The sequence below is a fragment of the Diceros bicornis genome, chromosome X (assembly GCF_020826845.1).
Source record: "Diceros bicornis minor isolate mBicDic1 chromosome X, mDicBic1.mat.cur, whole genome shotgun sequence".
Lineage (NCBI taxonomy): Eukaryota > Metazoa > Chordata > Mammalia > Perissodactyla > Rhinocerotidae > Diceros > Diceros bicornis.
Window position 1 is genome coordinate 131,940,150 of NC_080781.1, and position 27,483 is coordinate 131,967,632.

General features: G+C 38.3%; 1 long non-coding RNA gene across 1 annotated transcript; it reads right to left on the reverse strand.

The window, feature by feature from the left end:
- Positions 1 to 1,173: 1,173 nt before the first annotated feature.
- On the reverse strand, positions 1,174 to 27,483 carry LOC131400143 (uncharacterized). Its single transcript, XR_009217338.1, has 6 exons — positions 27,380 to 27,483; positions 17,783 to 17,963; positions 16,393 to 16,491; positions 9,348 to 9,443; positions 2,348 to 2,481; positions 1,174 to 1,224 (listed from the first exon to the last, which is right to left on the reverse strand). It is a non-coding gene; the product is annotated as an uncharacterized LOC131400143 (long non-coding RNA).

Sequence of the window (27,483 nt, forward strand, 5' to 3'; positions counted from 1 at the left end):
TTTGAAGACAGGAAGTGTATTGGGGTTGTGCAGAAAGGAAAGACTAAGAAGTACAAGAGAAGGAGGATCATGTTCGTACTCTAAATATTGTTCCAAGTGTGCTCAATCTTTTTGTGGACAAAGAGCTATAAAAATCTGAAGAACCTACCTGGGAGACTTTCTCCGGGGGCCCTCAAATTTTGAATCACCTCTCTGAAGAGGTGCTTCAGAAAGTACTAGGGAGTGGTCCATCACTGAAGAGTGGGTACCAAGGCTCAAGGGAGTGCAGCTCAGTGACTAAAGCTCCACCTACCATTAGCAGTGCCACCACAAACGTTGTCCATGTTGCACATTACTCTACTCGGAAAGGCGCCATTCATATATCAATCTATGTGAACAACGCCTTCCTGAGTAGGGCACTGAACACAGCATAGCTGAAGGTGGCAGCCCTAGCCTTTTTAAACAAAGTGATATAAAGCCCTAAAGAAGCTACAGATGAGGCTTTTCCTAGGACCCTCCTTCTGTAGGTTTTAGAAGGCTCTTTAAAGGGTCCCATGAGTTGAACCAGCACTTGAGTGAATGGTTCCAAGATTCAAGAAATGACACCTGTGTGCAGGTTGCCATATCCCCTCTCCCAGTGCCAGCACTGATGTTGTACCTGTTGTGCATTACTTCACTCTAAGAGGTGCCAATCATATTTCTAGCCACATGGATGGCACTTCCTGAAGTGAAGCACTGCACACAACACGGCTGAAGGTGGTGATCCTGCCACAACCCCAACACCCCCCTCTCTATGCCTGTTCAATCAGTAGCCCAACACTCTCAGTCAATGAGGGGTCAGCAGAATATACCCGAAAGAACTGGAGAACAACCACTGTGCTCCCCTCTCTCTTTTTCCTCTCCCTGATGCCTATCCCCTCACCTGCTGTGCATTTAATGGGACAGATTTTAGGAGTGAGAGAGAATAAGCCTTCCTCCTTTCCTTTTTCCTCTTCCTCATAGACTTAGAATACTTGCCTACATTATTCTGCTTATTTTCAATTTAATATAGTTGGCACATGAAAAACTAATTTGTATTTCCCAAAAGTCAGTTGTTTAAGTAGAAAGAATCACACAACTCACTCGTCATATCTAGATATTTCAGAATGGCTCGAGTTTGGTTCGAACAACGCTGGACAGAATTATCTTCTTCTTCACACCTTGATTCTTCCTTATACCACCACACGGGCTGCAGCTTGCTATCCTCTGCTCAGAGATGGAGGTCTGAAACAGCAGAAGAAGTAGCAACATTATGCACTTGAAAGTCAACGTGCAGACAAAGCAGCCTATGCAACACATGCAAATAAACATGCAGATAATGAAACAAACCAAAAGATAATCCACAAAACAGTGCAGTGCAAACAATGAAAAGTTAAAAATACTACAGAAAAGGGGCTGGCCCGGTGGCGTAGTGGTTAAGTGCGCACACTCTGCTTCAGCGGCCCTGGGTTCGCAGGTTCGGAGCCCCAGCACGCACTTGACGCACCGCTTGTCAAGCCATGCTGTGGCGGCGTCCCATATAAAGTAAAGGAAGATGGGCACGGATGTTAGCCCAGGGCCAATCTTCCTCAGGAAAAAAAAAAGAGGAGGATTGGCATCAGATGTTAGCTCAGGGCTAATCTTCCTCACAAAAAAATGAAAAATAAAAATAAAAAAAGTTGGAGGTAAAAATACTAGAGAAAATTCTAAATAACACACATTTAAAAAACACCAATCGACAGAGCAGTAAAAAGAACGCACCAAATACAACAAATTCAAATACACAAAACTCCACAGGGAACAAACCCCAAAAAGCAAACAAGTAAAGAAAAAAAACACAAAAAAATAATGCACAAACCAAAATTTAATGAAACATATCATAAGCAAAAACAAAACAAGAATTAATTCCATAAATAAAAAATTAAAAAGGAAATAAATGTAAAAAAACCCACAGGGTATACCCTTATACGCACAAATACAAAACCCCCAAAACATACACACTAAAAAATGACTTTACTCCTCAATAAACACAAACAAAACCTGAGAACAAACTTCAAAGGAGTCCCTGTTGCAACCTAGCACATATTAGGGATGGATGACACTCACTGCCGATGGAAATGCTGAGAAGGCAGGAAAGGGAAGTGGACACTGCAAGAAGCAAACAGACGTGATATGCTGGTAACAATGTTAGGAGGCAACTTACAACAATTTTCCTCCTCTTCACTACAGCCTATATTTCCTCCTGGCTTTGGGTGAGGCTTTTGGGTATAAGGTGATTTAGAGATTGGCAACAAAATCCACAAGTATCAGTTGCCAACTCAAGACCCAGATCTGATTTAAAAGAGCTTACCTGGGAGGTGATGTGGCATCAAGTTATCAGGTTATGTCTCATTCCCTGATATAGGAATGTAACATTTACACCTTGATCCAGGTTGGTCTCTAGGGGTTGGTGCTTGCTCACTCTCGCTTTCTCTTGTGAGAGCCCTAGGTTAAGAGTTACATCTCAAAATGAGCAAAAGAATTGGCATAAAAACAGGAATATAGACCAAAGGAACAGAATCAGGAACAGAAATAAACCCATGCGTATATGGTCGACTAATCTTTGACAAGGGAGCCAAGAACACACAATGGGGAAAGGATAGTCTCTTCAATAAATGGTGCTGGGAAAACTGAATACCCACAAGTAAGAGAATGAAATTGGAATCCTATCTTACACCACTCACAAAAATTAACTCAAAATGGATTAAAAACTTAAACATAAGACCTGAAACCATAAAACTAGATAAAATATAGGGAAAAGTTCCTAGACATTGGTCTTGACAATGATTTTTTGGATAAGATATCAAAAGCATAGGCAACAAAAGTTAAAATAAACAAGTGAGACTACATCAAATTAAAAAGCTTCTGCACAGCAAAGGAAACAATAAATTGAAAAGGCAACCTATGGAATGGGAGAAAATATTTGCAAACTATGTATCTGATGAGGGGTTAATATCCAATATGTATAAGGAACTCATACAACTCAATAGGAAAAAAAAAAAACAAGTAATCCAATTTAAAAATGGGCAAAGGAGCTGAATAGATACTTTTCCAAAGAAGACATACAAATGGCCAATAGGTACATGAAAAGGTGCTCAACATTACGAATCATCAAGAAAATGCAAATCCAAACCACAATGAGATATCACCTTACACCTCTTAGAATGACTATTATCAAAAAGACAAGAAATAATAACTGTTGGTGAGGATGCGGGGAAAAGGGAACCCTTGTACACTATTGATGGGAATGTAAATCAGTAGAGCTGTCACGGAAAACAGTATGGAATTCCCTCAAGAAATTAAAAATAGAACTTCCATATAATCCAGTAATCCCACTTCTGCATATATATCCAAAGGAAACATTATCAGTATCTTGAAGAGATCTCTGCACTCCTATGTTCATTGCAGCGTTATTCACAATATCCAAGATATGTAAACAACCTAAGTGTCCATTAATAGATGAATATTCATTCATCTATTCAGAAAATGTGAGATATATATATATATAATGGAATATTATTCAGCCATAAATTAGAAGAAAATTCTGCCATTTGTGTCATGGATGGTTCTGGAGGGCATTATGGAAAGTGAAATAAGCCAGACAGAGAAAGTCAGATACCATATAGTATCACTTATATGTGGAATCTAAAATAATTTTTTAATTAAATGAAAATGAGCAAGAGAGAAAAGCCAATGCAATATTTCCTCATTCTCAAAAGTTCTAAGAGGTGGATTTTCACATTTTTGTCATGCCTTTACACAAAACTAAAAAGAAATAAATTAAATTAAAATGTTAATACATATATTGCACGAAAATTTCTGTGTACCGTCTTAATCCCCTACTGATAAGGTGATCAAAGAAGATACAAAATAATATTAAAGGAAGAAAGAGCTTCTAGATCCTGAGGAAACAGGCAGATTCAATCCCTGAGAGAGTAAAGGGCTTCTGAGTTAAGCAGAGGAGGATTCTAAGGTAGGATAGCATTTGGGCAAGGAAAAAGAAGAAGTCTTCTGTGAAGAAATTTGAAAACTGAGAGCAGATAGTAGCTTTGAGCACAGGCGGTGTATTTAGGTTCTTCAGAAAGAAGAAACTCTAGACTACAGAGAGGGCCAGATCTCCACCAAAATTCTTTCCAATTTGGTCAGGCCTTTTTAGAACAGTGGGATGCAAATCTCTGAAGAATGTATATGAGAAGCTTTTCCCAGGGACCCTCATATTCTGGGTCTGGCCTCTCAAGATGTGCTTCTGCGAGTCCTCTGAAATAGCTCGGCACTGAGAAGGTGGCCCCTTAGTCATAGGAGGGCAGTTCTGTGCCTGAAACATCACCCCCAGCCCCAGGACTACCACATGTTGATGGACATGTTGTACATTACTCCACTTCAAAAGGCAAAATTCACAGTTTAGTTTGTGTGACTCACACCATCTTGAGTAGGGCACTGCATACAATGTGACTGAATGTGGCAGTCCTGCTCAAAGACATGTCTCATGTAGCTTTCATTCTACCTTTCACAACTTTAAGTCTTTGAATAGACAGCAACATTTATCGAAAGTGCCTCTGCAACCCCCACCCCAATGATCTTCCTCTTCCATCCTTCTCTGAGTACGCCCTCACCTACTGCATCCTTAATGAGTCAAGTTTCAGGAACAAGGTAGAGTAAAGCTCCCTCCATCTCCTCTTCCTTAGGAAGAATAATCCATATCTGCATTATCCTGTTGATTTTCAAATTATTCATGATATTAGAGATGGTTCATTAAAAATTGTTTTTGCCACCCCCTAAGTAATCCTTTAAGTAGAAAAGTCAAACACCTCAGCCCTTCAAGCTCCTGCACTGCAACCTTCCTGATGCCTCATTCAGTGTTATGTACCTAAACTCCAACCCACAGAAGAGCCAGTGAATAACAGCAAGAGTCTCCCTGGGCAAAAGAGCGAGGATTTAAGTGCCAGGGCGGTGAGATCAGAAAGCCTACTTCTTCCTCAGATGCTGGAGAAAAAAAAAAACAGCCCATACAAGCAAACAGAAATGGTTTACAAAGCAGAATTTCTGAGGCTTTCATGTGTGACTTGTTTGCTGAGAGCATTTTCCCACCTTTCCATTCTGTCTCTCTAGGTGTTTTCAAGTCTCGTGACAATGTGCAACTGGGCACACTCAGAGTGAAGTTCAGGGTAAAGAATTTCCAAAAATAAATGGGACTTTGAGAGATTAGCAACCAGAATCCAAAGTTCTTGTGGATAGAGAAGCGGGAGGATTTGGGGAAACCCATAGCAAGCTGTAACTTTTCATTGAAAGAAAAAGGAAGAGTGGGGTGAAGTAAATAGATCCAGATTTCCTCAAGTCCTTGGCCTCTTCTACTTAATTACTCATCACTGATAATAACAATCTTAGAACGAGTGAGACAAACCACACAAGGACACTGCAGTGCTGATGGGGTGCTGCTTTCATTTTAATGATAAAAGGAGAAGAACAAGAAGCCTACCTAGCCCACCTTCTGTTGCTCGGTAGAGGACTGGGAAACTCTATGCCTAGGTTGACTTTTCCTGTTGGGTGAAGGCTCATAAGATAACCTGCAGCTCTGCCGTTCCTCCAGTCTTGAAGTTCCTAATCAGTTCACCTTTCTCTTTCCACCTTTCTGAATTTTTCTTTAGTTGCCTCTTGTGTTATTTCCAGCATTATAGTTGTACTTAGCTGAGATGTGCAGGGTTTGGTCTATGCCATCTTGTCCGAATCTAGTTTCCCATTTTATTGACAAGATTTGGACTTGCAATGATTTTGAGGGCAATGTTTTGAGAATCCTGGTTTGAAGCCCATGACAACTACTCAGATAATTCTGATGATTTATCTAGCTAATATCGTATCCCTGTCACATACATCCCTGGGGAATGTTTTAGAACAGAGGAAAGGAGGCAGTAAATGATAGGATATTCATGACTATCTGGTAAAATCAACTGTTGCAAATATAGAAATGGGAAACAGGAAAATATCAGAAATCAGATGTACTATGTGCCTTCATCCACCACCCCCATCCTACACAATTCCCACTGTCATCCCAGCCCTGACACTCACACTGGACACCTGAAAACAGAGGTGCAGACTTCTTACTCATCCCTTTTGTCTTAGTTCAGGCTGCTATAACAAAGTACCATAGACAGGGTGGCTTGTAAACAACAGAAATTTATTTCTCATAGTTCTGGAGGATGGAAGTCTGAGATCAGGGTGCCAGCATGGGCAAGTTCTGGTCAAGGCTCTCTTCAATTTTGCCAATTTTGTTTAGGGAAAGATTTCTTAGACATGACATCAAAAGCACGATCCATAAAAGAAGAAATTGAAAAATTGGACCTCATCCAAATTAAATTCTGCTCTTTGAAAGATACTGTTGAAGAGAATGAAAAGACAGCTCACGTGGGAGAAAATATTTGCAAATTTCATATCTGATAAAAGACTTATATCTAGAGTTTATAAAGAATTCTCAATACTCATTAATAAGAAATGAAACACAATTAAAAATGGACAAAATATTTGAATAGGCACTTCACCAAAAGAGATACAGAGATGGGGAATAATCACATGAGAAGATGCTCTACATCATTAGTAAATGCAGAAATGCAAATTAAAGCCACAATGAAACACCAGGACATATCTATTTGAATGGCTAAAATTAAAATGATAGGCCATAAAAAGTCCCAGCAAAGATGCAGAGCAACCAGAACTCCCACAAAGTGGTGGTAGGAACGTAAAACAGCACAACCAGTTTGGAACACAGCTTGTTAGTTTCTTAAAAAGTTAGACATATGCCCACTATATTGTATGATCCAGCCTTTCAAAGAGAATTAAAGCATGTTTCCATTCAGATATTTTTATACCAAGGCTCATAGCTACTTTATTTCTAATAGTCAGTCAAAATCACTCCAAACTGGAGACAAATGCCCATCAATAGGTAAACGCATTACAAAAAAAAAAAACTTGTGGGATATCCACACAATGGAATGGAATGGAAAGCAGACTCTCCCCCCCAAAAAAAAGAGAGAGAGAGAGAATATGCTCTATGATTCCATTTTGACAAAAATCTGGAAAATAAAACCTAATCTCTAGTGACTGAAAGCAGATCAGTAGTTTCCTGGGCAGACAGTGATAAGGGGAGGGGAAAGAATGATTACCAAGGCGCAGACGGAATCTTTAGGAGACAATGAATAATGTTCCCTATTTTGATTGTGGTGAGGGTTTCATGGCTGTATAAATATGCCAGAATGCATCAAATGGTAGACTTATAATTATGCCAAATATAACTTAATAATGCTTTTTAAATGTAAATGCAAATAACTGGAATAGCCAAAAATATAATAAAGTCATCCCCCAAAATAAAGTCTTCCCTTAATACAAAAATTCCAAAATAGCAAACACACACTCATATACACAATTCAAAAAACAAATATCATATAAGCTAAAGAAAATCTATAAACCACACAAATAATCCATCTCTAACAACACAATTTATACCCCAATGTACCAAAAACTTTATAAACAATGAAAAAATCAATCAGAAAAATAAGGCACAAATTAATCAATAATACAAAACTAATAAGATTTAAAAAAAAAATCCCTACCAATAATTATCCATATAAGCCAAGCTCAACAAAAAGGATTTAGAAAAATAAATAAAGCAACTACAACAAAAGCCAAACAAAAACAATACAGTCATGTGCCACATAACGACATTTCAGTCAATGACACCGGATATACGATGGTGGTCCCATAAGATGAGTACCATACAGCCTGGGCATGCAATAGGCTATACCATTTAAGTTTGTGTAAGTACACTCTATGATGTTTTTGCAATGACAAAATTGCCCAATGACTCATTTCTTAGAACGTATCCCCGTCCTTAAGCAACACATAACTGTACATGAATATATTAATAAGAAAACATACTGCAAATACCCAAGCATACAAGCATACACACAGACACTGAGGCAAAACATACAGAACCCAAATGAATTCCCACAACTTGCACAAACCAAATCTCAAATAGAATACATACACATAAATATCCACAAAACAAAACTTAAAGGGCCCCACACAAATATTAAAGAGAAAAAAGCAAAAACATCCAAACAAAAATCATACAAAATAACAAATCCCCAAACAAAAGAAAAATGCACACATAAACACACAGACACCTTCCAAATGAAAGAATAAACATAAGCTGAAATAAAAAGTACATGGAAAACAACAATAAAATACATTTAAAAACCCAATGCCATTCAAAAATAAAACACGCCATCACAGAAACAAGCACACGCACATACACACACACCCACAACCATCCGCCCACATACACACATACAACCAGTCAAGCTGAAAAACAAATCAATACACAGTAGAGAAAAAAAATCACAAAACAAGAGGAAAGAAACACATGTGTACACACACACACAACCACAACTAAAACTCCAAAGCACATCTCAGAACAAATCAAACGAAACACATAAACAAATCAAAACCAAATCAAAACCAAACAAGAAAACCCAGACTTAAACCAAAAACAAATAATTCAAAAATAACACCCCCCAAAAAACAAAAACAAAATCGACACTAAAACAATGTCAAATTTCTAACTAAAACAACCCTCAAGCATACGAGAAAACAATTACAAACAAAAATGCCACGCATATTGAAATAGAAATAAAAAACACTAATTAAAAAAGCAAAAGCCAAATTTTAAATACAAATACACACATACTCTGCAAATAAAAGCACAGTTATAAATAAAATAATTAAAAAAAGCAAAGAAACAAAGAATAAAATAAAACCAGGCACCATAGTCCAAATAAAGAGTATTACTAAACAAAAAACAATCCGAAAGCTCAAACCAAATTCAAACAATACAATACGTACATGAACCAATCAACAAACTTATAAACACCAACACACACACACACACACACACTCACACTCACACATAAAATATCACACCTGAAAAATAAGCCACTGGCTGACACAAATCTGGGGATGGGAGACTTTTTGCCCAGGGAAACCCAGAGAGCTCATGAGAGGGAAACAGGCCTCTTCAGCAGTGGACACTGGTTCTATATAGGTAGAAATATAGTAATATTAGGAGGTGAAATAGAGGAATTCCCTTCCTCTTGGTCACAATCTAAATTTCCCCCAAGATTTGGAGTGGGGTAAGATATGTAACTGATTTGAGATGACAGCAAAATTCCACTTTCCCATTCAATGCACTGGAAACACATCCAGGAGGAGGCATCAGGATGACAGCTCCCAACCCCGTTTCCCAGCACTGTTGTGTAGACAACCTGCTTTCCAGTCACTGCTCTGGTCCGCAGATGGTCTCCAGGAGTCTAGTGCCGTCCATCTTCTCTCTGTGACTCCTGTTTTTTCTTTGCGAAGACCTTACATAAAGAAAGAACAACTTAAGGAATGCAGAAGGGAAAAAACAAAGTGACATGTGCTCATTCTCAAGAGGTCTGAGATGAGTACCTTCCCCTCCCTTCATCCTTTCATAGAATTAAAAAGAAAATGTTAGATAGAGTAAAAGGTACTGACCAAATTAAATGTTCTAGTCATCTTCTTAACCCCTATGGTTATGATGAATTCAGAAAGAATTTATATAGATATATATAAATGTATATTTTAAATAAATATTTAAATATATGCATATATTTACATACATATACTTTGGAAGAAAATGTATATATTTTTCCAAGTAAACAAGTACATCCAAACCCCTGAGAAAGGACATTTCAATCCTGAGAGAGTGAAGAGCTTTAGGGTATAGAGGGAAGCTTCTGAGGCAGGAGGGAGTTTGAAAAGCCCCAGTCGAAAGGGAAAGGCTTGGGAACTATAAAGAAGATTGCTAGGGAAGAATAGGTCCAAGGTTTTGGAGGGCATAAAGAGTACTTGGGTTCTGCAAACAGTAGAAGCTCTGAATGCACAGAGAGAAAGCCACATCTTCACTACAAGTTTTACACCTGTGTGGGCACGCCTCCTTTGGACAAGGTAAACAAATCCCAGGAAAACCTCCAGAGGTGACTTTTCCCAGGAGCCCACAGTTCCCAGGTCTTGCTCCTCAAGGCTTCTTTATGAGAGTCAACTGAGGTAGCCCAGCAATGGGAGGATGGTGCTTGGACTCAAAGGAGAGCAGCCCTGTGTATGCAGCTACACACACTCACCCCCACAGCCACCACGTGTATCGTACATGATGTGCATTACTCTACTCAAAAAGGTGACAATCATGCTTTAGTCTATGTGAGTGACACCCTCTGGAGTAGGGCACTACACTCAGCTGAAAGTGGCGGCCCCGCCCAAATACACACATGTAGATTTCATCCAATGCAGCATTTCCAGCATGTGAACGACCACTCTGCTGTCCTTCTCTTAGCCTCTCTGAGTGAGTATCCCCTTATTTGCCGCATATTTAATATGCTGGTTTTGAGGCCTGAGAGATAACAAGCCTTCCTCCTTTTTTCTCTTCCTCAGGTAAGAGATAATCTCATCAACATTTTCCTGTTGATTTTCAAGGTGTTAGGAATGGTATATTAAAAATGGTTTGCTTTCTACTAAAGCTAAAGTTTCCTCCAACACACCCACCACACCCCTGTGTGCCCCAACCTTCCCAGTTCTTTGTTCAGAGTTCTATAAATTAACTTCAAAACCCCAGAAGCAAGGTAAACATGCAGAACACTTGAGAGAGAAGTGGAGACAATTTAGGTGTAAGTGCCAGGATTCACAGGGCAAAAATCCCATTTTCTCCACCATTCCTGGAGAGGATATAGACCATTTACCTTGCCTGTAGTCAAGAGAGAAGATAGGCTTAGAGCCTAGGAGTGTCGGATTCTTCCTTCCCAGCCCTGGACCTTTTCAATTTTTCCTAAAGTCCCCATTATTGAGAGGATCTCTTCCAATCTTTTCATTTGGAGGCACAGGCCTCCAGGAGTCTGTCTTTCCCTTTAAAAACTGAGGCTGAGAAAAGGTAGAAGCAAGCAGGTGACAGAAATCCACATACTCCAAATCAGTTATATTTTAAGAGCCAGGATGAGTTAAATGAGACTCTATAGAGAGGGAGATAGGTGTTTTTGGTAAAATACATAATTAGCTAAATTACTTGCCAGGGAGAGAGAGAGAGAATGAGGTGAGGGACATTTAATCTGGATGGCCCCAAGTCCCCCAGCATTCAGACCCTTCCACTGTTGTCAATAGACTAAAATGACTCAAGTCTAAGTCTCAAATCTACATCCATACACCAATAAATTAAAATTGAAATAAATAAAGAATGTTTTTTAAAAATTCCCAGTCAACAAGCACATGAAAAGATTCTCAACATCACTAATCATTAGGAAAATACAATGAAAACCACAATGAGATACCACTTTAATCAGTTAGGACAGTTATTATAAAAAAAACAAAAACAAAACAGAAACTAACATGTATCAATGAGGATGTGGAGAAATTGGAACCTTTGTGCACTGCTGGTGGGATGGTAAAATGGTAGAGCCACTATGGAAAACAGTATGGTGGTTATTAAAAAAAATAGAATTACCATATGAGCCAGCAATTTCACTTCTGGGAATATACCCAAACTAATTGAAAGCAGAGACTAGAATAGATATATGTACACCCATGTTCATGACAGCATTATTCATAATAGCCAAAAGGTGGAAACAACTCAAACATCCATTGATGGTTGAATAGATATACAAAATGTTGTATAAACATCCAATGGAATATTATTCCACCTTAAAAAGGAAGGAAATTCTGATATATGTTATACCAGGGATGAACATTGAAGACATTATGATAAGTGAAAGAAGCCAGACACAAAAGGACAAGACACACAAGAACAAATACTGCATGATTCCACTTATATAGGTACCTAGTACAGGCAAATTCAAAGAGACAGAAAGTAGAATAGAGGTTACCAGGGGCTGGGGGTGAGGGGATAATGGAGAGCTATTGTTCAATGCAAACAGTTTCAGTTTGGGATGATGAAAACGTTCTGGAGATTGATCGCAGTAATGGTTGCACTACAATGTGAATGTACTTAATGCAACTGAATTGTACACTCAAAAAGAGTCAAAATTTATGTTATATATATTTAACTGCAATTAAAAAAAATTCTCTTCCCCAAAATCCCAAATATATAACACCCACAAAAAAAGAAACACCTTGCCAAAAAACACACACCAAAACTAAAATAAAAAATAATAAAGAAAAAAAAAATCACACACACAAAAAAATCACCTCAAAACAAAATAAAACTACTCTAAGTACACACACGTTGGACAGTGCTAGCAATAGAGGATTTTTCCTCCTCTTTCCTCCTCAACCTAAATTCCCCTGTTAAGCAGATTTCCGTAAAAAGCAGTTGTCAAGTTAACCCTCAGCATGGATTAAAGGAGAGGAGCACAACCTGATCCCCACATCCACTCCAATCCTGAGGCTCCCTCCCTACTAGGTTAAGAAGGGACATCGAAAGTGGGATATAAAAACCAACTTAATATTTCATCATATAAGGCTGTCTAAGCAGGAGTTCCTCCTTGCCCTTCGTCCCTTCACTCATACATTCGAGGGGAAAAAAAAGACAAGGGTCAAAAGAGGGTAAAAGTTTTGGAAAATTTTGGCTCATTGGGTAATCTCATGCAAGACCCAAAAGTCTATCCAAAAGAAGTAGCTTCAATCCTTGAGATTCAATAAAGTTTTGGTCCAGCTATGGGGGAAACTGAGAAGCAGGAGAGAATTGGGGCATCAAAAAGGACAAGTTTTGAAAACAGTGAAGGGAAGTAGTAGGTGAAAAAAGGTTAAGAATTTAGGGAGAAAGGGAGAAAATTAGGTTCTACAGAGCGGAAAAGGAGTGATAAGGCAGAAATGAGGGCTACGTTCTTCTAGCAAGTCTTGTTTCCATTTGATCAGGCCACTTTCAGACAAAGAAATTTAAATCACTGAATAATCTATATGGGAAGCTTTTCCCCTGGGATCTTAATCTCTAGGTTTTACACCTTATGATGCAGTGAAGAAAGTTCCCTGAGGTAGCCCGGTATTGAAGTGGGGGAGGGGGACCTAGACTCAAAAGAAAGCAGCTGTCTGAATTCTAATAAACACCTGCCAATTTTAGAGCCACCACCTATGTCTGTATGTTGTGCATTTCTAGCCAAGATGATGTTACAGGGAACTAATTTATCCTCCCACCTGAAACAATGAAAAGAAACTGCCAAAAGACAGGAAACAACAGTTTATAAGACACCAGAAATAAGGCAGGGAAGGACAGTGATCCTTCAAAGATGGGCAGCAAACAACTATAAATAATACTTCTGTAAACTAGACATGAACAATTATGATTTAAACATTTTAAATGGTACACTTTAATCTAGAACAAAAATTACACACTTAGCTATAAATAAATGGAAACATATACTGTGCTCATGGATTGAAAGAATCAGTATTGTAAGATGTCAAATTTCCCCACATGGACCCATAAATTCAACAATATCCTAATCAAAATCTCTTCAGGAATATTTGTAAATGTCAACAATTTCATTCCAAAATTTATAAGGAAAGACAAAAGAACCAGAATAGCCAAACTAATTTAAAAAAATAGGTACAAAGTTAGAGGACTAACACTGATTTCAACACTTCCTATGAAGTTACAGTAATCAAGAGAGTGTGGTATTGGTGAAAGAACAGATAAATAGATCAATGGAACAGAACAGAGAGCGCAGAAATAGACCCATATAAATAAAATTCAAAAGTAGGATGTGGCTCAACTGGAGATATCACACATTTCTGGTAGTAGTGCAAAATGGTACAGCCACTTTGAATGTTTGGCGACTTCTTATAAAGTTAAACATACATTTACATATGGCTTGGTCATCCCACTCCTACGTATTTATCCTAGAGAAATGAAAACTGTGTTCACACAAAAAGCTGTACTCAATGTTTGTAGCACTTATATTCTTAACTGCCCCGAGTTGAAAACAACACAAATATCCTTCAACAGGTGAATGGATAAAAACACTATGGTACATCCATACCATGGAATACTACTTAGCAATAAAAAGGAGCACACAGGACAACTTTAGGAATATCAAGTGCATTATGCTAAGTGAAAGTAGCCAAACATAAGAAGACTGCATTCTATATGATTTCATTTATCTGAAATTATGGAAAAACAAAACTATAGTGACAGAATGCAGGTCAGTGGTTTTCATGGTCTGAAGGTGAGGGAACAGGATTGACTGCAAATGGACGTGAAGGAATTTGGGAGGCTGACAGAAATGTTTACGTGTTAGCTATACTATTGAATATATTTGTAAAAGCTCATTAAATTGTACAATTAATATGATGAATTTTATCACATGTAAATTATACTTCTATAAAGCTGATTTAAAAAATCCTCTCTATAGGAAAACAATGGCCCCCCCAAAGCAAGAATATCACTCTTCTTCAACCACTCCAAGCCCAAAGACATTTCTTCTTCTCTTCCCCATCCTTCTCTCTCTCAGGAACCTCAAAGTATTCATTTCAACAGCTTTATACATTTCAGGGACATCTGAGATCAACTGCCAAGAGAAACCATCAACAAAAACTCACAAACAAGCAAACAACAAAAAAACAATGAAAGGAATGAACCCAAACTGAAATATAAGCAAAAGAATCCCCAAAACCTATAGACAATTTCAGTGAACAAAACTACAAAAACAAACCATGACTCAGATAATCACACACATACATAGGAAACCCAATTAAAATGACAAAAATAACAAGAAAAAAACCACATTGCAAATTATTAAAAACACACATAAAAACCATATAAATCACATCATCAACAGCAAAGTACATAAAAAGTCCCAACATAAATTCATATGTACAAAGCCCTACAGCAATACAAACAAAACAACAAATAAAAAAAACTGAACATATGAACCAAAATATAAATGAATGACAAAATCATAAAGACCAAACAAGAATAAAATTCATAAACCAAAATCAAAACCACAAAAAATATACAATATAATATACCCTCCCAAGCAAAACAAGAGCTCCAAAGCATATGTGCACATGTACACACACACACACCCTCCCAAATATACACAACGTTTGAGAGCAAATATCAAAGAGTCACTTTCACAGTCTAGCTCATACCAGGAGTAGCTGAGATTCAGTGCAGGAAAGATGGAGCAAACACTGAGTAGTAGACACATATGGTGTGCTTGTAAACATATAAGAGAGAAAGTAGACCAATTTTTGTTCTCTTCACTGAAACCTAAATTCCCATGAAGGCTTGGGGTGAAGAGAGACAAGTGGCTGTTTGGAAATAGACAGCAATATTGACAAACATCAGTTGCCAACCTGACGCTCTGTTGTGATTCCAAGGCTGGTGACATCAGGATATACTAATTTCCCAGCATAGGAATGTACAGTATATAAGTGCTTTCCACAAATTACTGTCCTGAAATGGTCTCCAGGACTGTGATGCTTGCCATCTTTTATCTTTCTCTGTCTCTGTCTTCTGGCCTCTCTTTGAAGGAAGTGGGTTAAGATAGGACCCCTTAAAGACAGAGAGAATAGTCTATGCAATATGTCTTTAGTTCCAAAGGTCTGAGAAGTAAAACTTCTCATCACTTCAACAAACGTTAATATTTCACATAAAACATACAAAAAAAAACAGTAAAAAAAGAAAATGTGCAGAGACTAACTGAATAAAAAGTTCTGGTCACCATCTCAACTGCTGCTGATATAGTGATATCAGAGAGGATATTAAAGAAAAGAAGGAAGGGCTTCTAGGTTCCTAAGAAGAGAAATGGCATTAGTGCACAAGAGGGAAAAGAGCGAGAGAGAGAGAGAGAGAGAGAGAGAGAGAGAGCAACGGATAACCCAACCCAAATCTTGTTCCAAGGTCTCAGGCTCTTTATGGACAAAGGTATGTAAATCCTTGAAGAACTGGATGGGAAGTTCTCCCAACCGCCCTCAGATCCTAGGTCTGGTCTTTCCAGAGGCACTTAAGAGTCTTCTGAGAGGATGGTGATGAGTGCGGCTGTGCAAACACAACCAGACCACCTCCCCCCAGGGCCACCACATGTGGTTGTACATGTTGTGAATTACCACACTCAAAAAAGTGCCAATCATATTTTACTGTACCTGAATGGCACCCTTTGGAGTGGGGCACTGCACAAAGTATGGTTAAATGTGGCGACCCTGCCTAAATGCTCCCCAGCTGTGTTACTTTCATAGTCACCTGATGCTTCCAGCCCATGTGTGACCCCTAAGATTTATACAAAAGATCTAGGAAACACCCACTCCCATGCCCTCCCTCTTCAATCTCTCTCTGCTTTAGTAGCCCCTCACCTGTTGTGTGCTTGATCTGTAGGTTTTCAGGCTGAGAGAGAATGATCCTTTCTTCTTTCTTTTTTTCTTCACTTAAGATATATCCTCATCTGTGTCAATCTGTTGAATTTCAAGTCTTTAGAAGGAACGCTTTATAGATGATATGCACACATGATATAGATATACACACCCACCACATCCTTCTCCTTCCCAAATATCAATCTCAAACTTCCAAGTACCTTAATGGAAGGCAGAATTCTAAAGTAGTCTCGAAGATGAGTTCCCATGCACATGCCCTGCATAATCTCCTCCCCTTTCGTGTGAGTAGGACTTTTGAATTTTATGGGATATCATTCCCATGATTTTGTTATGTTTTATAGACAAAGGGAAGTTACAGATGTAATTAAGGTCACTAATCTTTTGAATAGCCAGCCCTGGTGGTCTACTGGTTAAGATTCGGGGTTGTCACCGTGGCCTGGGTTCGTTTCCAGGCAGGAAACCACACCACCCATCTGTTGGTTGTCATAATGTGGTGGCTGCATGTGGTTGTGATGCTGAAAACTCTGCCACTGGTATTTCAAATACCAGCAGGGTCACTCATAGTGGACCAGTTTCAGCAGAGCTTCCAGACTTAGACTAGGAAGATGGACCTGGCCACCCACTTCCAAAAAAATTGGGCAGGAAAACTCTGTGAATAGCAGTGAAGCATTGTCTGATATAGCTCCGGAAGGTGAGAGGATGGCGCCACAAGACCCAGCAGGGTTCTGCTCTGATGTACACAGAGTCGCCAGGAGTCAGCACCTGACAGTGCTAACAAATCTTTTGAATTTGATTTAATCAAAAGGTAGATGATTCTGAGTGGACCTGACCTAATTTGGTAAGCTCTTTAAAAAAGGATATAGAGGCCAGCGACAAGAGAACAGCCTTGAGGCAGCAAAATGCCATGCTGCAGACAGAGTCACATGGCAAGGAACAGCAGGGGACTTCTAGGAAGTGAGAGCCTCTGTCCTATAGCTGAAAGGAAATGAATTTTGCCATTTTTGGAAGAGGACCTTGTGCCTCAGATGAGATCACAACTCCAGTGGAGACCTAGATTTCAGCCTTGTGAGACCTGAGCCAAGGACCCAGTTAGGCTGTGTACCGATTCCTGACCCACAGAAACTGTGGGAAAATAAATGTGTATTGCTTTAAGCTGTTAAGATTGGAGTAATTTGTTATGCAGCAATGGGAAATTAATACATCATCGTTGGGAGTTCTAAACATTAATGACAAAACCGCAAAAGAAGCAGAGAAAACATGCATAAATCTCATGGGAGACAAGGAGAGAGTAATTGGTAGTTGCCAACAGGTAGAAAGCAGAAACCCCTCTTCCTCCTCCTTCCCCAGAGAAGAAACAAAATACAAAATTTACCTGGATTGATTTCCAAGAAAGAAAATGGGATTACAGCCTAGAAATGCTCTGTTCCTCTTCTCATCCCTGAAATACTCCGCCTTTTATCAAAAGTCTGGTTGTAGAAAGGATCTTTTCCAAACTTTCCATTCTGAGCCACGGGCCTCCATGTATATGTATTTTTCTGGCCTAGACAAACACCCTAAGATAACATGGAAGGAAGTAGGTAAATAGATTTCAAACCAAAAAACCATTCTTGATTTAGGAGGATAAAAAACAGGTTACGGCAAAGCTTATGGATTGGGAAGTTGGAAAATTTGGAAAAATACATACCTGTCCACGTTTTTCGCTAAAAACGAAAGAAAGTAAGTCAAGAGGTCAGGGACACCTGAACTAGGTTTCCCCAAGTCCTCCAGAGCTCAGGAGCCCATCTTGCCTTCCCTAGCTTATAAAAAATGAGTCAAGTCTGCATCTCACAGAACGTTAAGAAGTCCCACATCATCCATAAATATAGAAGACTCAAAATATTTACATCCACCCAATCATCTTTGGCTCCCAAGTTGGCTCCTATTTGTGATCAGAGATCCTTCTCTTTTATTCCCAGTAGGAACGTAATCAGATGAAACAAAGTAGAGAAGAAACTTGCCCAGTATCCATAGACTCTGAAGGTCTGAGAGAGCTGGTAGGCAGAGAATTTGATATCAGTCTCTCTTACTCACCCCCGCTCAATCCTTTACATTCACATGTTGGCCTGGCTTAGTCATCTAATTCACCTGGAAGAGGAGTGGACACTTACCAAAAACCAAAACAAAAGCTGTGGCTTTGTCTTTATCCACCATTATATACATAAGTAATGAGATTATGATGGTTTCAGTAATTTGTACCTATTTATAGCTACCATTACCCATGGTAAAAGGAAAAAAACGGTTGAACGTAGGCGTCTCTTTCTAGCAAGCCAGGGAAAGTTGTTTTCTATTTGTTGAGACATGGATTGCCACTGTCTTTATGTCAGCCAACAACCAGAATGTTATTCTAGTTTTAACCCACATAAAAATGAAACTAAGTAAAAATGGGAACATACCTCGGCTTCAAACCTGGATCTACTCAAAGATATTGTCCAGTAAACCAACATAATTTAAGTATCTCAAAACTTCGGTTGTTATTTTTGTTGAAAACCGTGAAATGGATTTTAAGTTCTACATGTATGTTTAAAAATTTCAAATTTCTCCTCTAATTCCATCACATCCAATGACCCAATCCCAAGGAGAGGCTGGTAGACAAAACATAGCAAAACATCTTGGTGTCCTCAGATAAGGGTTGAAGATCTTGGGGGCAAATGCAGCTCTCTTCAATCCAGATCATTCCCCCTCTTCAGGTAGGAGTACTTTTGAGTTTTCTCAGAGCCCCTTTGCCTTGTGAGCAGGGCCATTATCCCAACTCCACATGAGGGACTGTAGTTGGCTCAGATGTTCAATACATTCTTGTGCTGGATTTAGAATCAAAGGATCCGAGGTACGGCAGTGTGTTGACTTAAAACAGGGACAATGGAGAGTGACTGCCTGGGTTCAAATAACAGCTCTGCGCCTTGCTGGCTATGTGGTCTTAAGGCAGTTATTAAACTTTTTCTTCTCTTTCCTCATTGGTAAAATAAGGTTGGTTACACTGGCTCTTACCGTATAGGGTTCTCGTAAACATTAGCTGAATTCACGTGTTTTTAGAGCTTAGAAATATTCCTGGCACATAGTGAGCATGAAATGAAGAAGATGAAACATTGTGTAAATGTCTGTTTTCGCCATTGTTATTGTTATTATTCTCTCCCAGGTCAACGTGTTTTCTTGTCTTTGACTCAGTTATCTGCTAAGTGATATGAGGGTTATTATAAACAAAATCTCCGTGGGGATATAAATGCAACAAAATGTATGCAGGACCTCTATGCTGAAAAGAACAAAAAACTGATGGAAGAAATTTGAAGAAGATACAAACAGTGATGTATTATGTTCATGTATTAGAATAATTAAATATTGTAAAAGTACTATTCAAAGCAAGAGTCTCCGATGGGCCCTAAACGTCCCTGCCTGCCCTTGCTGAGTATGACAAAATGTAAGAATTATTGCCTTCTGAAACTGTGAAGTTTCTGCAGCTGGTCACATAGGCAACTAAGTAGGTCAAAGTGACCACAGCATGACTAGCCTGCAAAGGTTCACCCATGGGAAAAGGGGACTGACTTGTTTGCTGCTTGCTACGAAACCTCCTGACCCATTGTACCTGTATTCCTCAGCTACAGCAACAGCCACATGATATATAACCGCCATCTGGCCTACTGTATTACCTAATGGTATTTGGGGTCAAGAGGAAATGGAGCAACCATGCTGATGCTCCTGCTATTTGCTATGCTGTGGGAAATAAACTTGTTCTGTCCATTGTATATTATCACCACATAGGGAGTTGTGAAGTGGTTATTCTTTGCTCTTCTCTATGAGGTTTGGGGTTCTTCTATGACAGGTGTTAAGTTTCCCCTAATTGATCTACTGATTTACACAATCCCAGTCAAAATCACAGTAGGATTATACTGCAGATATCAACTACAACAAGATATCAACTACTAAGCTAATTCTAAAATTTGTATTATGAGGTAAAGAAACTAGAATAGCCAAAACAATTCTGAAAAGTAGAAAAAAATCAAGGACTCATACTACCCAATTTCAAGACTTATAACAGAATTCAGGATAGTCTTTTACTGGCAAAAGGATAGACAGACTATAGAGAAGAATAGAGTTCCAAAATAAACTGAAAGAAATATAGTCCACTGATTTTCAATAATGATGGAAGGACAATTCAATAGAGAAAGACTAGCCTTTCAACAAATAGTGCTGGAACAGTTGGATGTCCTTATGTAAAAAATAAATACACATACATCATACTTTATACAAATCATAAATCAAAATGGATTAAAGCCCTCTATGTGAAAAGTAAAATTTAAAATTTATAGAAAAAGATGGGGCCGGCCCAGTGGCATAGTGGTTAAGTTTGCGCACTCCGCTTCGGCAGCCCAAGGTTCACAGGTTCGGATCCCAGGCGCAGACCTATGGCACTGCTTATCAAGCCATGCTGCGGCAGGCATCCCACATATAAAATGGAGCAAGACGGGAATGGATGTTAGCTCAGGGCCAATCTTCCTCAGGAAAAAGAGGAGGATTGGCAACAGATGTTAGTTTAGGGCTAATCTTCCTCACCAAAAAAAAAAAAAAAAACTTATAGAAGCAAAAGAGAGAAAATCTTTGTGACTCTGGATAAAGCAAAAAGTTCTTAGATATGGTGTGAAAAACACATCCATTAAATTAAAAAATGATAAAGTACACTTTATCACAATGGAGCACTTTTCCTCTGCAAGAGACACTAAGACAGTGAAAATAACAAACCTCAGACTGAGAGAAAATATTTGCAAATCACATTTCTGTCAAAGGACTTGTAATCAGAATATATAAGAACCTCTGAAAACTTGGCAATAAGAACTAAAAAAAATAAAATAAAAGTGAAAAAGATTTCAACAAACACCTCATCAAAATAGATATGTGGATGACAAATAAGTACATGAAGAGACAATATCTTCTGTCAATAAGGTAATGCAAATTAAAACCACAATGAGATAAAACTATGCACATAATAGACTGAATAAAAATAATAACATATGTTTATGGTATTGATTATGATGATGGTTTCATGGGTGTATACTTATCTCCAAACTCATCAAGTTGTATACATTAAATATGTACAACTTTTTGTATGTCAATCAGTCCTCAATAAAGTGGTTTAAAAAAGCATAAAATAAAAAATACAAAAAGGCCTGTCAATACCAAGTGCTTATCAGGATTTGGGCAACTTGATCTCTAATACATTGTTCATGAAAACACAAAGTGGTAAAGTCATTCTGGAAAAGTTTTTATCCAGTTTCTCATAAATTTGAACATATATTTTCCATGTGACTCAGCAATCTCACTCCTCATAAGTGAAATGAAACATATTCACACATACATCTATATAAAAAGGTTTAAAGCAGCTGTATTCATAATTATGAACAACTGGAAACAATCCAGATTTCCTTCACCTGTGACTGAAATGTTACTTAGCAATTATATATATATATATTTTTTTTTTATATAAAAATATGGATAAATCTCAAATACATTTTTTAAGTGACAGGACCCAGACCCAAGAGCTACATATTGTATGATTGCATTTATATGACGAAATATAAAGAAAAGAAAAAATATAAGGATGGAAAACAGAGCAGTGGTTGTCAGGGGTTAGGTTGGGGTGGGGGTTGGCTACAAGGGGCATAAGGGATTTTTGGAGGTAGTGGCACTCCTGTGTATCATGACCCTAGTGGTAGATACAAGACTATGGGCATTTTTCAAAACGCATTGAACTCTATACCATAAAAGGAGTTTTTTAATGTATGTTATATTTTAAAATGCATAGTTCTAAGGATCAGTGTCCCAAGAGCAAAATTCTGTCTCTGTGACACTCTCTGGAAGCCAGGGAGAGCCTTGGGGCATGCAGCTGTTTCATATCCCAGTTGCTTTGAAGAACAAACAATACAACAGCAACCAACTAATGGGTAATTGAAAATTAAAGTAAGAAAGCACATAAAGAACACATTTACTACTCAAACCCCACACATAAAATATCCAAAACAATATAACTTTCCTCAAAAACATACATGAAAAAATAAATCAAATGACAGAAAATGAAAAAAACATCAAACAATCAATCAAAGCACTGTGCCCAGTAGACATAGGTAGAGCAGGCATAAAAGCAAATGACGAGAGAAGCCAATGTCCTTCATCTTGGTAACTACAATTTTCCAAAGGACTGAAGTAGGGTGTACATACAGCTTATTAATACAGACAAAATATCACAAAGAGCTGTTTCTGATTCAACTCCCTGAACAGAATTAAAGAAGGGAGGCATCAGGTTATCTTCCTTTGTACAACATAAGAATGTGAAATTAACACGAGGTTTCCCTAGAAATTTCTCTAGTCCACATGATGGCACCCAGGCGTATGGTGCTTACCATTTCTAAGCCCCTCCTCTCCAGAAAAGCAAAAGATATGTATTTCTTTTTAATAAACTAAAATCATCACACAATAAAATTGTCTGAGTACTATGCACAATCCTTAATAAATGGATGACTTATAGCAGATTTAAGCATATTTTCATAAGAGTGACCATCTTCTAGGTCTGTGAAGAAATAAGGAGCTTCAATATTTGAGAGAAAAAATACTTTGTGCTTCAGCAGGGAACATATCTGAGAAGTAGGAGGGAATTTGCCACAGTCTAAAGGAAAAGATTTGAAAATGGGAAAGGGAGTTGATAGGTAAGAACATTTTATCATATTTGGGGTTTGGGGTAGGATACACGTTCTGAAAAAAGGACAAATACTGGTAGAGAGGAACACCATGAAAGCACTGAAAGTCTCATTCCCATTTCAGTCAAGCAACATTGGTAAAAGGGATATGAATCCCAGAAGAAACTCAATGGGAAGTTTTTTCCAGGACCTTCAGTTCCTAGGACTTGCCTCTGAGAATTCATCCAAGGAGTCGCCTGTGCTAGTCCCACACAGGGGAGGGTATTAGGGGAAATGTCTGGACTCTAGCGAAAGCATCCCTCTGCAAGTAACTGAACACTCCCAATGCACCTACAGTGCCATCACATATGTTGCATGTATAATGTGTTACTCCACTCACAGAGGTGTCAATCACATCTAATCACACATGATTGCCACTCTTTGGAGTACAGTACCACACAAAGAATGTCTAAGGATGGCAGCCCAGCCTAATCACCCACTCGTGCTCCTTTCAAAACCCCCTCATTGTTTTCAGGCTGTGAGTGGCCACTGGCATTTGCACAAAGGACCTCTACAGCATTCACTCCACTGTCTTTCCACATCCACCCTTCCCTGAGTGTTGTCCACTCGCAGTTTGGAGTTTTTCCAAGGAAGTTTTCAGAACTATGAACCATTAAGCCCTCCTGTTAGGTTCTCCTGCTCATGGAAGAAAAATCTTTGCATGCCTTATCCTCTTTCTTTTCTCATTGTTATATACAAAGCACTAACAAGCAGTTTGCATTCTCTAGATCCAACTTTTAATCAGAAAATACACTCCATATCACAAAACTGTGCTTGTCACCCAAAGATCTGAGTCTTTCTACTTGAGTACCTCAACTCTTGAATCACAAAATAAGCAGGGAAAATATACAGGATCCTAGAAACAAAGAACAGGAGAATAATCAGTGGTTGGTGTGATGGAGAAAACTGTTCTCCTCAGATCCAGGAGTGGAAAAAGCCCATTTTACTTACCAGGAATTATCTGCAAGACATAAAATGTTCTTAGCACCTAAGGATGTCCTTATATTGCTTTCAGTTTGTGAGATTTCTGAGCCTATACCCTGATCAAGATTAAAAATTTTAGAGCATGTTTTTGCATTTTTCCTTTTTGAGACCTGCAACGAAATGCTCTCATTTACCTAAGGTTACTCTGGGACACCAAAATATATGGACACAAATATGGTAACTGAATGCCAGAGGCTTGGGATTGAAGTAACGAGGTGAGTTTGGCCTATTACATGGGGTTACATCTCTTGATCTCCTGGTAAAGGATTATGGTATCTTCATGGAAGGAACAAGCCACTGGCATTTCTCATCTGCTCCACTCCCAGCTTTGTGTTGCTGAGGCTAAATACCAGGTGCATGTGGCGAGAGATCAGGGGCACTATTTCCACACTCAGCCCACTATCATAGGGTGGCGTCTCTACCATGGTTGTGGCAGGCTAAGAATACTGTTTCCTTCATCATCTTTGCCTGAGAATGATTGTCAGGAAGAGTTTCAACACCAGGTCAGGCAGGTTGAGAAGACCAGAATCTCCCACCACCAATCAGCTCTATCCCAAGTTCCCGAGCAGTGAATCAGAGATTTCTGTCCAGTGCGTGAGGCTGGTCTGAATACAGAGGGCATTAAAGCTCTCTTTAAAAATATGACTTTATTTGTAATAGAGTATAAGGAAAGTCAAGTCTAATGGCACTCCAGAAAACAACGCAGATTTGGGAGGTAAGTAAATAAGATAAGACTGGTAGCAGTATGAGAGCAACAAGCTAAACCACAGGCCAGCTTGTCTACCAGAGAGTACTACCAGGTAAAGAGATAGCTAATAAGAGCCCTCCTAATATCAGAACAAATCTGAAAGACTTGATTCAAAAAGTTACTTGCTCAAAGTGGTTCAAGTTATTTTTATTTAACGTTGAGAGATTTTTTTCCCATGACATTTTTGAAAACTATAGAAAAATCAGCCTTCTATTAGGAAACCTAACAGCTGGGTATGATACACACAGATACAGACAGCTTGACAGAGAGATCAAGAAAAGAAACAAAGGGAATCATACTAAAACTACTGTCATCTCAGAGTGACTGTGTACCTGCACAAGGCTTGCCCTCTGAGGGACAACATAAGAAAACTCATAGCAGATGAAATAGACTTCACTAATATACCCCCGTCAATTCAATAAACAAATAAAAACCAGATGACAACAACACTACAACCCCCAGGAGGAGATTATCAGTATTCAGAGTACTGGCTGTGTGATTTTATAGGAAATGATCAGATGTTCAAAGAAAGGATAACGTAACCCTTACACAGGACAAAAACAGATGACAGAAAATGCCAATGAGAGTGCCCAGAAGTTATACTAACATAAATACTTTAAAGCAATGCTTATAAAATTTTTCAAAAAAATAAAAGCCATGTTCGAGAAGTAAAGGAAGTTATGATGACAATGTTTAATCTAAAGTATATAGCAATAAAGAGGTAGAAAATATATTTTTTAAAATAGGAAAATCTGGATTTTAAAAGTACAATAACTGAAATGAATAAATTCAATAAAGGCTCTCAACAGTGGATTTCAACTAGCAGAAAAAAGAATCCATGAATTTGAATATAGATTGATAGTGACAATGTATATAAAGAAGAGTAAAATGAATGAGTAAAAATGAGCAGAGCTTCAAGAAAGGTGGAACACCAGAAAGTACACACAATGTGCATTATGGGATTATCAGCAGGAAAGGAGAGAAAGGAGAAAAAAATCCAATAAGTGTTTTTAAAAATGAAAATTTCCTAAATTTGATGAAAAACCTTACATATCCAATAAATAGAACAAACTCCAAATAGCATAAAAACAAAGAAACCCAGACCAACAAACATATTTGCCCTGTTGATGCCGAAGAAAAAGAGAGAATGTTAATAGCTGCAAGAGAAAAACAACACATTGTATACAAGGGATCTGTATAAGATTAATAGCTGACTTTTCATCAGAAATCATTGAGGCAAGAAGGCAGTGGGTGGATATACTCAAAGTCCTGAAACAAAAACATAGTGCAACAAGATTCATATATCTAAGGCTAAAAGCTGTTAGATATGGCGTTAAAAGTGAAACTCATATAATAAAAAATGATGAATTGCACTTCATCAAAACTGAAATCATTTGCTTTGCACCTTACACGGTTAAGAGAAGGAAAAAACAAACACAGACTGATATATATGCAAATCACATTTCTGTCAAAGGTGTTGTATTCAGAATATATAAACACTCTTGAATGTCATTAATTATAAACCAAACAATGCAATAAAATTTGGAATATAAATGGCAAATAAGTACATTAAGAGATGTTCAACATTTGCAGTCAATATAAGGATGCAAATTAAAACCACAATGACAAAAATATACAAATATTAGAATGGCTAATACAAAAACAAAACAAAAGAAAACAAAACACAAAAACTGCCAAGGTTAAGTGCTGGTGAGGATATGGGTAACTGGAAATTTGATACATTTTTTATGGAAGCACAAAACGTTAAAGTAGTTCTGTTAAAGGGCTTTTTCTCTTAAAATTTCTTAAAATTTATTTTAAATTTAAACTTCATTTGCCATAAGTCTTACAAATTTCACTCCTAGCTATTTACACAAGTAAAATGAAACTTGTGTTTACACACAGATAGGTGGACATGTACTGGGTAAAAGGAACTGTTGTAAATAGGCCTTCAGTAATGTGGTGGTGGGGTTGTGGAGGGAGAGGAAGTGTTCTATAGCCCTATGATTAGGCCTTACGGTTTTAGTAAGTCTATGCCTCTGGACTGTGAACTTCACAAGTTTTTCTCAGTTTTTTCCTCCCTTCTTAGGTAGGACAGGATGGCTAGAGTGGGCTGGAGTTGGATATTTCCCTTCTCCCACATAAAAGGCTAGAGCCAGCTGGAGTTGGGTCAATTTGGCTCTTGATAATACCCCAGCAAGTTCGGCTCTGGTTAACTAGTTTCTCCTAAGGCAGGCCTTGTTAAAAAGAACAGAGTGCTCTAGCTTATTTCAAAATTATTCCTTTTTTCCTCCCTATACCAAAAGGCCAAGGGGTTATTTCTCTGATATTTACTGTGGGAATCTCGTCAATCTCCTGAAGCTAAATCTTGAAAAAATGTAGGGCCCCCCTATGACTGGGTCCCCTGGAGTTTTTAACTTTTGGAGTTGTCCACAGTGAGCCTGCAGCAACTCGTCAATTACAGTCCAGATTTTCCTACCTTGGCACTGGTTCCCACAGTGGTTTCTGCTCGTGAGTCTTTGATTCGATAAGCTTCCTTGTCTCTCCAACCTTGGAGGCAGCCATTTGCTCTGTTTCCTCCCC